The sequence below is a fragment of the Coptis chinensis genome, chromosome 2, assembly GCF_015680905.1.
Source record: "Coptis chinensis isolate HL-2020 chromosome 2, ASM1568090v1, whole genome shotgun sequence".
Taxonomy (NCBI): domain Eukaryota; kingdom Viridiplantae; phylum Streptophyta; class Magnoliopsida; order Ranunculales; family Ranunculaceae; genus Coptis; species Coptis chinensis.
Genome location: NC_141457.1, coordinates 78,780,796 through 78,791,461, shown reverse-complemented (window position 1 = coordinate 78,791,461; position 10,666 = coordinate 78,780,796).

Genomic DNA, 10,666 nt, shown 5'->3' with positions numbered 1-10,666 from the left:
TTTCAGTAAATTTCATTTCGAGTTGTTTAGTTTATTAGTTAGATTTGAATTATGTATTTGTTTTCGACTATTTGATCGTTAGTTGAAATTTTAATTTAATTTAGTTTTTGTCCAAGCATGCGATGGTTTTTGAATGAATCCCACCTTCCCAAATTGTTTGGGGGTAGTATTATTATTTTTTGCATTGTTTTTATCTTATCCACCATTTTAGACGTTAAATTTTGCAAACTGTGGAAATACAAGTGTTTAAGAATATGTTGCCGATATTGGTGTGGCTAAGAATAGATATTGTTGTAGAATGGAAATTCAATGAATATAATTAGGAAGTTGCTATTTTGAATTCAACCAAAAAGCTATTGGTTTATATTCGGAATATGCACCTAACTTGTTTCCGTTTTGGTTTTAGAATATTTTGTTTCTGGCAATTGCCTTAAAATTTTTGGCAACTTGTGGATATTTGTTTTAGAAACTAAAACCCTATATATACTTGATTCATTCTATACTCATAACCCACACCTCTCACATTGCACTCTCACCTTTCACTCCTCACTACAGAGCACTCAAGTTATACGAAGCGCACCCTGCGCTAAAGCGCCTGGAACTCGAGAAAGACAGGAGCGCACCCTACGCCCTATATAGACCAATTCTGAGCGCACCCTACGCTGTAATATTTGAACCTCGACCAAGACAGGAGCGCACCCCACACCCTTCATAGGCCAATTCTGAGCGCACCCCGCGCCTTGCCCTTGGCAGGCATTTAAATTTCTGATTTTTTTTGTGAGTTTTTCCAAGGTTGTTTGCAGCAATTCTAGAGTGTAATTGTTATGATGACACCCCCTCGTATCATACCAGAGTAGTCTTTTGAAGATTTGTTCCAAAGTGATGCCTATGGTGCTTGGTTTTGCAAGGTGATCATACACGTAGGTTAGGAACCGCTAATGGTAAGACCTGATGAATTTTATTCTCCTGCACTTACATCTTATTTTTATGATAATTGTAAGTTCTTTGATAGACTAGATGGAGAACAAGTGTTCTCCACCACCATTGAGGATGAACCAATGGAAATTACTATGTTCTTGTTAGCCTTTGTTCTTGGACTTGCTATGCCTGCTGAAATACAAGACTCATGGGCCTATTTGGTAGATAATACGTACCTTTATAACTATGAGAATTTGTATGAGCATTACGGGGCATGAATCTTTAGGATAGAGGACCAAGGGGAATATAACGTCGCCCTTGGTAGCTTGTCCATGAACGTGGGCACTGTTATGTTTTGGATCATGCTAAACATTAGAGGGGAATGGCGTTATTCTTCTGCGAATGACGAAACTTGTGATATTTTCCTTGCTTTAGCTGGGGGACGTATACTCTATGATATTCCCCAAACCCTAATATCTAGTTTAGCACGAGCCCATAGCATAAGGCATAAGTACCTTCTTATGTCTTTTTTAGTTTGTCGTATTATGCTATGTTTCTTCCCTATTTTTTGTACTCGCTTCACGGATTGGGTTGGGGTCGACATTGTGAGTCCCACCAATTGTATTATTCGATCTTTCCGTGCAATGACTTGGCAAGGGTGGAGAATACAACCTCATCAGGTTGTACCTTACACCCCATTCGACCAAGTGGCGGTTGACAGGTTAGCTATAGTAGATGATAAATGGCATGAAGCCTGGCAATTATAATGGCATGGCAGGATGCGGAGGAACCTCACTTCTTTATAGAAGAGGAAGATGACGCTTAATCGTGGATAAGAGGTAAGTTTTTATTTTTGTTCGTGTCTGCTTATGTCCCAAGCAATTTACTTTTTGTAACCTCATAACGGGTGGAACTCATATAGAGTTGCGTCTGTTTTAATTTATCTATATTAGTATGTTTTAACTTTGTTTTGCAGATGTTCCAAAATTTCACGCGTTTCCATGGTATTTTTCTACCATTTTTATTTCAATACTTTGAGGACAAAGCATAATTTTTTGTTTGGAGGTGGCATAGAAACACGCGAAATTTAAGGCATCTGTTAGGATATAGATATGTACAATTATTTTCTAGAAAAAAATCAAAAAATTGCAAAAATATAAATAAAAAGTTTATGTTATACACTTAGGAATATTGGTATTGTTTTCTTTATATGCTCTTAATAATCAAGAAGTTTCACGTTAGCTTTGCATTAGAATAGCTTTTAGAATCTAAGGTTAATATGTAGGTAATATATTGCATCTTTTTATAAATATATTGCATGAGTATCTATGTTTGTATTGGCAGTAAGTTTCTGAAATCTAGGCTAGAGTACTTATTCTACAAATCATGTGAGAATATAGCCTAAAGCCTTATATGAGTAAAATATTTGAGAAATGACACAAGGGAGAAGTAAATTCCAAATAGAGAAATCACACATCCACTTGCTTGATCACTATGCCATATCCTAAGCGAGAATTTAGGCCCTCTTTGGATCGATATAGCCAGAAATTCAAACCTTATGAAATTATTTTCCGCTAGTCGCCCCTCTGAGCATTTTTTTAACCTTACATAAACCGCAAATCCTTTACCCTTTTACAAAACAAAATAAAAATAAAAATCAGCCTACCCATTCTTTGAATAAGTCTGAGAATAGAGAGGAAGAATATAAAAGAGAAAGACCTTTGAAACCAAGATTTGTTAGTTGCTTCAAATAAGAAAAGAAAGTTTCCATTCTAAATAAAAATAAATAAATAAAAACAAAAATAAAATAAAAGAAAGAGTTAGAACTCCAAAAATAGAATCAAATGAGTTAAAAGCCAAAGAAAAAGAAAAAAAAATGGCTAAGGATGGAAACAAAGTGTAGAAGCAAGGTAAAGAACAAGGTTTTCTCTGAGTTATATAATATGAAGACTCTATTATCTCAGACTGGTTCTTTTTTAATATCCATTTCCTTCATTCTTAAACTATCACCTAATCATCGCAACACCTAATAAAGACCTCTAGCTCAATTAGGAATAGGTTAGTGTCAGGGCCGGCTCAAACCAAAGTGTGGCCTAAGGCGGATTTCATAATATTGTTATATTGAGGCCTTTTTTTCTCAACAATTTAATAAAGAAAAATGGTATATAAGTAGTAAGAAACTAAGAATTGAGGCCTATAAATTTTGGGAAGTTTTTTCCCCGTGATTCGTGTGGAGGCCTAATTTTCAGGAAGGAATTTACATGTTAGATTATTAGTTTTAGAAATTTCTTTTGGGTTTTATGATATAAGCGAAATTAAGGCCTATTTTTAAGGTGAACTTTGGGGATTTTCCAACAAACCATGCAACTTACGAGGCCTTTTTCAAAGTGAGGCCTTAGGCGGTCGCCTTTTTTCTATAAAGGACAAGCCGGCACTGGTTAGTGTGATAGTAAGTGGCAGATGTGTTTGATCAACTTCGGCTTCCTTGTGTGTGTAGGAACCGTTATTTCATAATGCAAATTTCTACAAACTGTGAAAACCACGCGCAGCGGAACTAATGGGTTCTCACAATTTTGGATAGAAAATTCATACCTTTAGACCAGCTTCTTGATATCTTTGAGAATCCAATAGTTATGAATCCGAATCAACAATCAACCCCTTGATCTTCTGTTGTATTCCTTTCAATAGATTTGGATGTTGTGTGGGCAACTATCTACCAATCCCCTTCTTTCTCACAAAGCTAGATCCAATTTATAGGCTACAACAAGGACCATGAGGAGAAATTAGGGTTGGGCCTCCTGACGGGCTTGGGCTTCCCATGTTCGCCCAGAACACACGGCCCAAGTCCGTCAACAAATGGCTTATTCCACTAAAGGCCATTGTTGCACTACCGCCCTAATCCCAAATTACGTGTCAGCGTTTATGGGCTCCATATTATATGCTCTTTGATCTCCCCGTGTTTAAGATATCGAATGCCCGTTGATTAAGTCAAGTTACTGACAACTACATCAATCAACTTCTTATGTCCTTGAGTAGTACCACTCAACCTCATTGTCATGTCGGAATAAATCCACCTGCAGGGTTTACATGACAATCTTTTTGAGCTCCTCAAGGGGACATCATCAACCCGACTTCCTGTGGGCCACGAATTTCTTCTATTACCCAATCCATCGAGTTTGTTGATTCACAAATGAATCTCACTCATTGATGATTTAAAGTAATGTACAATGCACGTAAGTGCCCGTTATTATATCCGGATTAAGAGGACAAGCATCCATAATAACAAAGGCGTTTGTTCTCTTATATAGTCAGTATAAAGAGAAACAACCTCACTTGGTCCTGTTCAATACACACAAAGTGTACTAGTGTAATCATATAGTCAAGATAGACTATTACCAGATTATACTACAACCATACCAATGGTTTGTCCAAATCCATCTAGGTTGTGAACGATTACTTATACTTTATAAGGTACTGATGATATGATCTTTTGTGTGTCCACACCATATCATCTACAACATAAAGTATTAGACACATGCATATAACTAATAACATATATAATATGCATAACATTTGCCCATATGATTCTCATTCAAAATATAAAGAATTAGAGTTATTACAAAAGTAATGCTTTTAGTATATAACCCTATCAGTGTGTCATTGAGATTATAAGGTAAAGTGTGCCCACTGCACATTGGAGTAGCGAAACTTGAGCGGAAAAATCAGAGTGTTTTTGTCTTGACATTTATGTGAGGACCTACTTAAGGACGTTATTCCAAAGTTTCAGAAACGGACCTGTTAGTGCATTACATAGCATTACTCATTGTATATATGTTTATTCGTAGATGATTGGTTATTAAGCATATATTAGCTTAGGTTTCGATTTGATTATTCTGTATTCATTGCTAGTGAGATGGATAGATCTGAGAATAAGTAAGGAAACAATAGTTTTATTTCTTAGTCGTTGTAGTATAGATGAAGTTTGTGAATATCTTCACTGGAAAACTCTCACGAGGCTATAACTCGTCCACTAGGGAATTCCTAGTGGTTTAAGGCCTTGTTGCATATGGTCAACGTAATCGTACTCAACGAAACGAGATTAGTTAGAACTCTATTTTTGGTCACTTATTCTAATTTCTCATATTTGCTTTAGGACAAGCAAAATACTGTTTGGGGGTGGTTTGATAAGAGCCCAAAACTGTAGTTTTAACCCCTTAACAATATTACTTTTAGACCAATTATGTGATTAATAAGTAAGAGTTAGTATTGTTATCGTGTTCTTATGTATTTCAGGCATTGGAGTCGAATATATGCAGAAATGCGTCCCTTTTGCGAGATAAAGAAGCAAAGGTTGGTTGCTAAGAAGTTCTATGATTAAAGGCTAAGATTCAAGGAGAAAAAGCCTTCTTAAAGCCCAGTCAAAGCTGAAAAGTCAAAGTCAACGCGGGCTGAAATAGCGTATAAAAGTCAGTAGAACTTCCGAAGGCCGTATCTTTGGACTCAGACCTCAGAATTGGGCCTACCTTATGTCAAAACGACCGGCTTAGAAAGAGATTTCTAATGGTCCAAGCCTTGACCCAATCAGAGAAGCAGAAGTGGACGAAAAGGCTATTAAAATCATTTCCAGCTGAAACCCCTTTGTGGACTGAAGTAATGAGGTTTTGGGCTCTATTTTCATGCCCAAATCATGGCTCCTCAGACCATGCACGAAATTATGAATCTAGTTTTCTTCTATTAAAAGGGGACTAAGCCTTAGCTCTTAAGTAACTTAGTGAGAACCAAGAAACTTAGTTAGAGTTAGTTTTTACTTAGTTAATTATAAAAATACTTAGTTTTTATCTTGTTAATTAGCAATAATTAGTTTTTAGAACAAAGAAATGAATTTTATTTAGAATCAGATTTAATTTTATAATAAAGTATTAGTTTATATTTCTAGTTTTAGTTTCTAATTCAATATTTAATTCATTTTGAATAATTATACTATTGTTCAACTAGATTAATAAAGTTTAATACTTATTCAATAATGACTTGTTCTTGTTGTGTTTATGTTAGAAATGATAGTTTAATGATTCAAGGCTAAAACCTCCATTAGAGGGGTTTGAGGAAACCTTGATGAAACTTAATTGTATTAGCATAGAATTGGTTGTAATGTTTCTATTCTATTCTAGAAAGTTATTAGTTCACCATGAGAATGGGTTTGATTTCTTCACATGCTAGTTATTAGTTGGTAGAGATTACCATGAATAATTAGGGATTAGAAATACCCAACCTTTACGTGAAAATGTAAAGATTAGGATTAGAACGTGTTCTATGTTAGTTTATTAAGTTGAATCAAGGTGGAATCAAATTCCCCTAATTCCTCCCCATATTATCAATTTACATTTGAATTGCCGTCATTTTATTTATCGCATCTTGATTAGTTGATTCACCATCGTAGTCAATTTCAATTCCATTACTCTCACAACTTTGGTAGCTTACACAAAACTAGTAAAAGTTACAATCTAAATGAACTAGGAGTGGAACGAATTCTCTACTCTAAATATATTGCATTGATAACGAGAGTAGAAAACTATGATAATAAAAGCACATAAATAGTCTTAGTTTTACTTACGTTTGAGTTTCATCACTTATTCATAGGTAAAACTAGCGTTTTACATTTTTCACCTAACCCTAGGACTCTCATAGCTCTTCCCTATATAAACCATATTGATTTGCTCTTAGGAACTACGCAAAATAGGGTTTGATTCTCCTAAATAAACAAGGAGATACTACGTAGGTAGCAGCCAAGCGGTTCAACCCTGAACTCACAATTATCTCATCCCTTCTCTACTCAGTCAAAGCTTCTGGATCACAAGGCACAGAGGAAGATCAGGGGATACTCGAAAACTCCCCTACATCTTGTGGCGCCGTCTGTGGGGATGAAAGCAGGTAAACATTCATTCAGAATGACTGATTTAGTTTAAAAACTCTTACCATTATGATGGCAGGAGCAAAGAAAACAAAGGGTGGCGCTACCACGCGCAGCGTTGCCGTGAGAGAAGAAGAGCACGAGATACCTGAAAGGGGGGGGGGGAGAACGTCGGTTGCCATGATGTGAATAACCCCCTCTAATGACCTATGACCAACACCGATGGACCAGCTGCTCCTGGTGCAGGCCCCAGGAATAACACTCAAGAGGAGCGTCAAGATGGTGAGAATGTTGTCCTTACCAACCCAAAGTCTGTTAAGGCAAGCCAGGTAGTACAGGCTCTAGAACAGCAAAGAAGCAATCTTGAACGAGAAGTACAGCTGCTGAGGCATTTGTATCAATCTGACACAGGGAAGGAGCCACTCATCGATATCGATGATGATGACCCTCCAAAAGGTAGTCGTGCAAAGACCCCAAGGCGCGAGGGCCCAGCTCGATTCGAGACATCTGAGTCAGAATATAGCAATTCAGATGAAGACTCGAATACGGCATCCTAACCAGTGTCAACTGACCAGGATCGTGACGTCGACCTTAGACACAGGAAAAGAGCTCAGACCAAGAAGCATTCCACCAAAGAAGCTGCATGGGAAACTGAGAAGAATGACCTGATATGTCAGATGCATCGGATGACAGGCAAGGGGAGAAAAATGCAAGACCCCCTTGTTCAATCTATCATAATGGGGGTAGGCAGATCTCCTTTCGCATCTCGAATAATGAGAAAGCCTTACCCCCGCGACTACTGGAAACCGAAGTTTAGTGTCTTCAATGGCAAGTCAGATCCAGTGGATCACGTATTCAAATATCGGGCAACCATGGGACAATATGAAAGGTATGACCACGTCATGTGTCAAGATTTGAAAGCTTTTCTATCTGGATCTACGCTCTAGTAGTACCACAGGTTACCTGAGCGGCAAATCAGGTCCTCAGAAAATATATTTAGGACCTTCATAGACAGGTACTCATGCAACAAGCACCAACCAAAGCGGATTGATGCATTGTTCAACATCAAGAAAAAGGACAGAGAAGCATTGGGGTCCTACATGCAACGATTCATGGAAATTTGAATCCAAATAGAGTCTTGCGACGAATAGACTGCCATAATAGCTTTCAAACAAGGGTTGGATGAAAACAACACCTTATTCGGATCCCTCTCCAGGAAACCACCCCGTGATTTAGAGGAACTCCTAGACAAGGTTGAGACTCATGCGGGGTGGGAGGAGGATGTCCTGAATAGACGTCAAGAAGCAAAAAAGACTAGTCGGACAGCTCCTGTGGCCCCTCGAGAAGGGAACTCTTTCCCTCAAAAGTCAAAAAGAGACCATAAGCGTGGCCGCCAAAGGGCTGAATCTCCATCAAAGGGACGGATGCCCAGAGAACAGTACCAGAATGTAACCAATAGCGCAAATGGAAAACCACAAAAGAAGCCACGAGTGGAAAGAGTTGAAGAAACTCTTCCCTCAATGAACAGAAACTTCGCCCCTTTGAACAAAAGGCCAGATGAGGTTCTGGGCTCCATCAAGAATCAGAGTTACCTCAAATGGCCAACTTCACTTAAGCCACTCTCCTTGGGTACCAGAGACCAAAGGAATTACTACAAGTTCCATAAAAGTAAGGGTCACATCACCAGAGCTTGCAGGACCCTGAAAAATGAACTACAGGATCTGATTGAAATGGGTGTATTTGAAGTAATTTGTAGCACATGAACAGGCGAATGCAATACAACATGAGGAGATCAGTACGTTAGTTCAGGACCCCCTAGGAACTGGACCGCTCAATGGCCGCCTCCAGCTAAATATGATTTCCAGAAAGGCAAGCAAACGAAGTGGGTAGGTCTCTGAAAAGGGCGTGTGACATCAAATGCGCATCGCCAAGCAAATGAGGATCATAAACAGTGAACTGACTATGGGTGCATAGGTCAACGCAATACCCCACAAAGATCCGCTTATCTTCTTCACTGATGCCGACTATTATAGCATCCAAAGCTCACATGAAGATGCACTTGTTCTGACACTCCCTTTCGAAGATTATGATTTGTATCGCATATTGGTTGATTCAGGTAGCTCAGCAGATGTGCTATAATACGATGCATTCAAGAAGCTACAGATTCCTGATTCTGAGATGGTCGCCACCAACTCTAACCGGATTCAGTGGGGACAAAGCTCTGATAGTTGGGGAGATCCAACTACCCGTAGCTACTAGTCTGGTAACTCTCATCATAAACTTTGTTGTGGTAAAAGCTAATACTCCCTATCACATGATCTTAGGCAAGACCTACTTGCACAGACTCCGAGCTGTTCCAAGCACCTATCACCAATGTCTGAAATTCCCGAACAACAGGAATATTAAGACAATTAGAGGGGATCAGGTGGCTGCCAAAGTATGCTATTCTATGGCAACGAAGTAGTCCCCACTCCCATTTGAACTAATAGAGATGGGGCAACCCGCCAAATAGCAATTAGAGTTCGATCCCCTTCTCCCGGATCTGGTCCCAAGAGAGAGGGAGGGTCCCTCCCTCACTAGAGCCATTAGAGGAAGTAGAAATTATGGGAGGCAACTTGCCAAAAACCACTTTCATTGGCACCTTGTTGAGTTCTGAAGAGCGTTAAGCTCTAATACATTTCCTTCGAGAACACATAGATGTGTTTGCTTGGTCATTCGAAGAAATGCCAGGAATTGCCCCCATGTGGCATGCCACCGGCTCAATGTCCGTAGTGATGCAGTAGTAGTCAAGCAGAAACCGAGAAGGATAGGTGCTGACAGGTCCAAAGCAATAAAAGCCGAAGTTGAAAAACTAAAGGCAACTAATTTTGTCAGAGAGATCAATTTCCCCGCCTGGATCTTTAATATTGTCCTAGTACGTAAGAAGAATGATGGAGAATATGTATTGACTTCACAGATCTAAACCGCGCATGTCCAAAAGACAATTACCCTCTACTGCAGATTGACAAATTGGTAGATGCGATGGCTGGACATAAACTGTTAACTTTCACAGATGGGTCATCTGGCTACAACCAGATCCTATTGCATGAGAAAGACCACAAGCATGCTAGTTTCACAATCGAGGATGACCTGTACTGTTATCAGGTCATGCCATTCAAATTTCTTTAGAAGGATTTATATGGAAACAAAAAGATCTATTATAAGAAAGTGGCTAATTCACCAAAAGGATTGGTTATCGAAAAAAGAAAAGAAAAAAAAATATTGATTCACAAAAGGAAATTGAGATTAAGAAAAGATAAAAACTAAAATATTGAAAAGAAAGTTATAAAATATTAACATGTCATTGATCTGAATTTTTGAACGAAAGATCAAAAATAGGAGAAAGAATTGAATTTATTCAAGTGTATTGAATCTTAAAATCTCATATCTAGATTTAAAGAAAAACGAAAAATAAAATAAAATATGAGAATGAGAAAATGGGTTCAATGAAATATTATCTCTTCATCTACAAACCTTAAATCTTATCTTCAACCAATAAACACCAACTTTCTTCTACATTTAAGATTAGTAAAAGATAAAGAAATTTGACTTATTGAGGTTGAATGGAGAAGATAATTAATTGAGTCTATGAGTTAAGAGCTTCAACCTAGGTGAAAATTTTGATGAAGAAAAGAATTTGAGGAGTGGTAAGGTAATTGTTATGATGTAGGTGCCGACTAGCAAAGTCGGTAAAACCTTTGAGTGATGATACCAGAGGTCTGGAGCTCGAACCTCGCCAGCATCAAAGAGTTACTTATCTCTTTTAAAATAGGCTTGTCAATAAAAAAAAATATATTATGA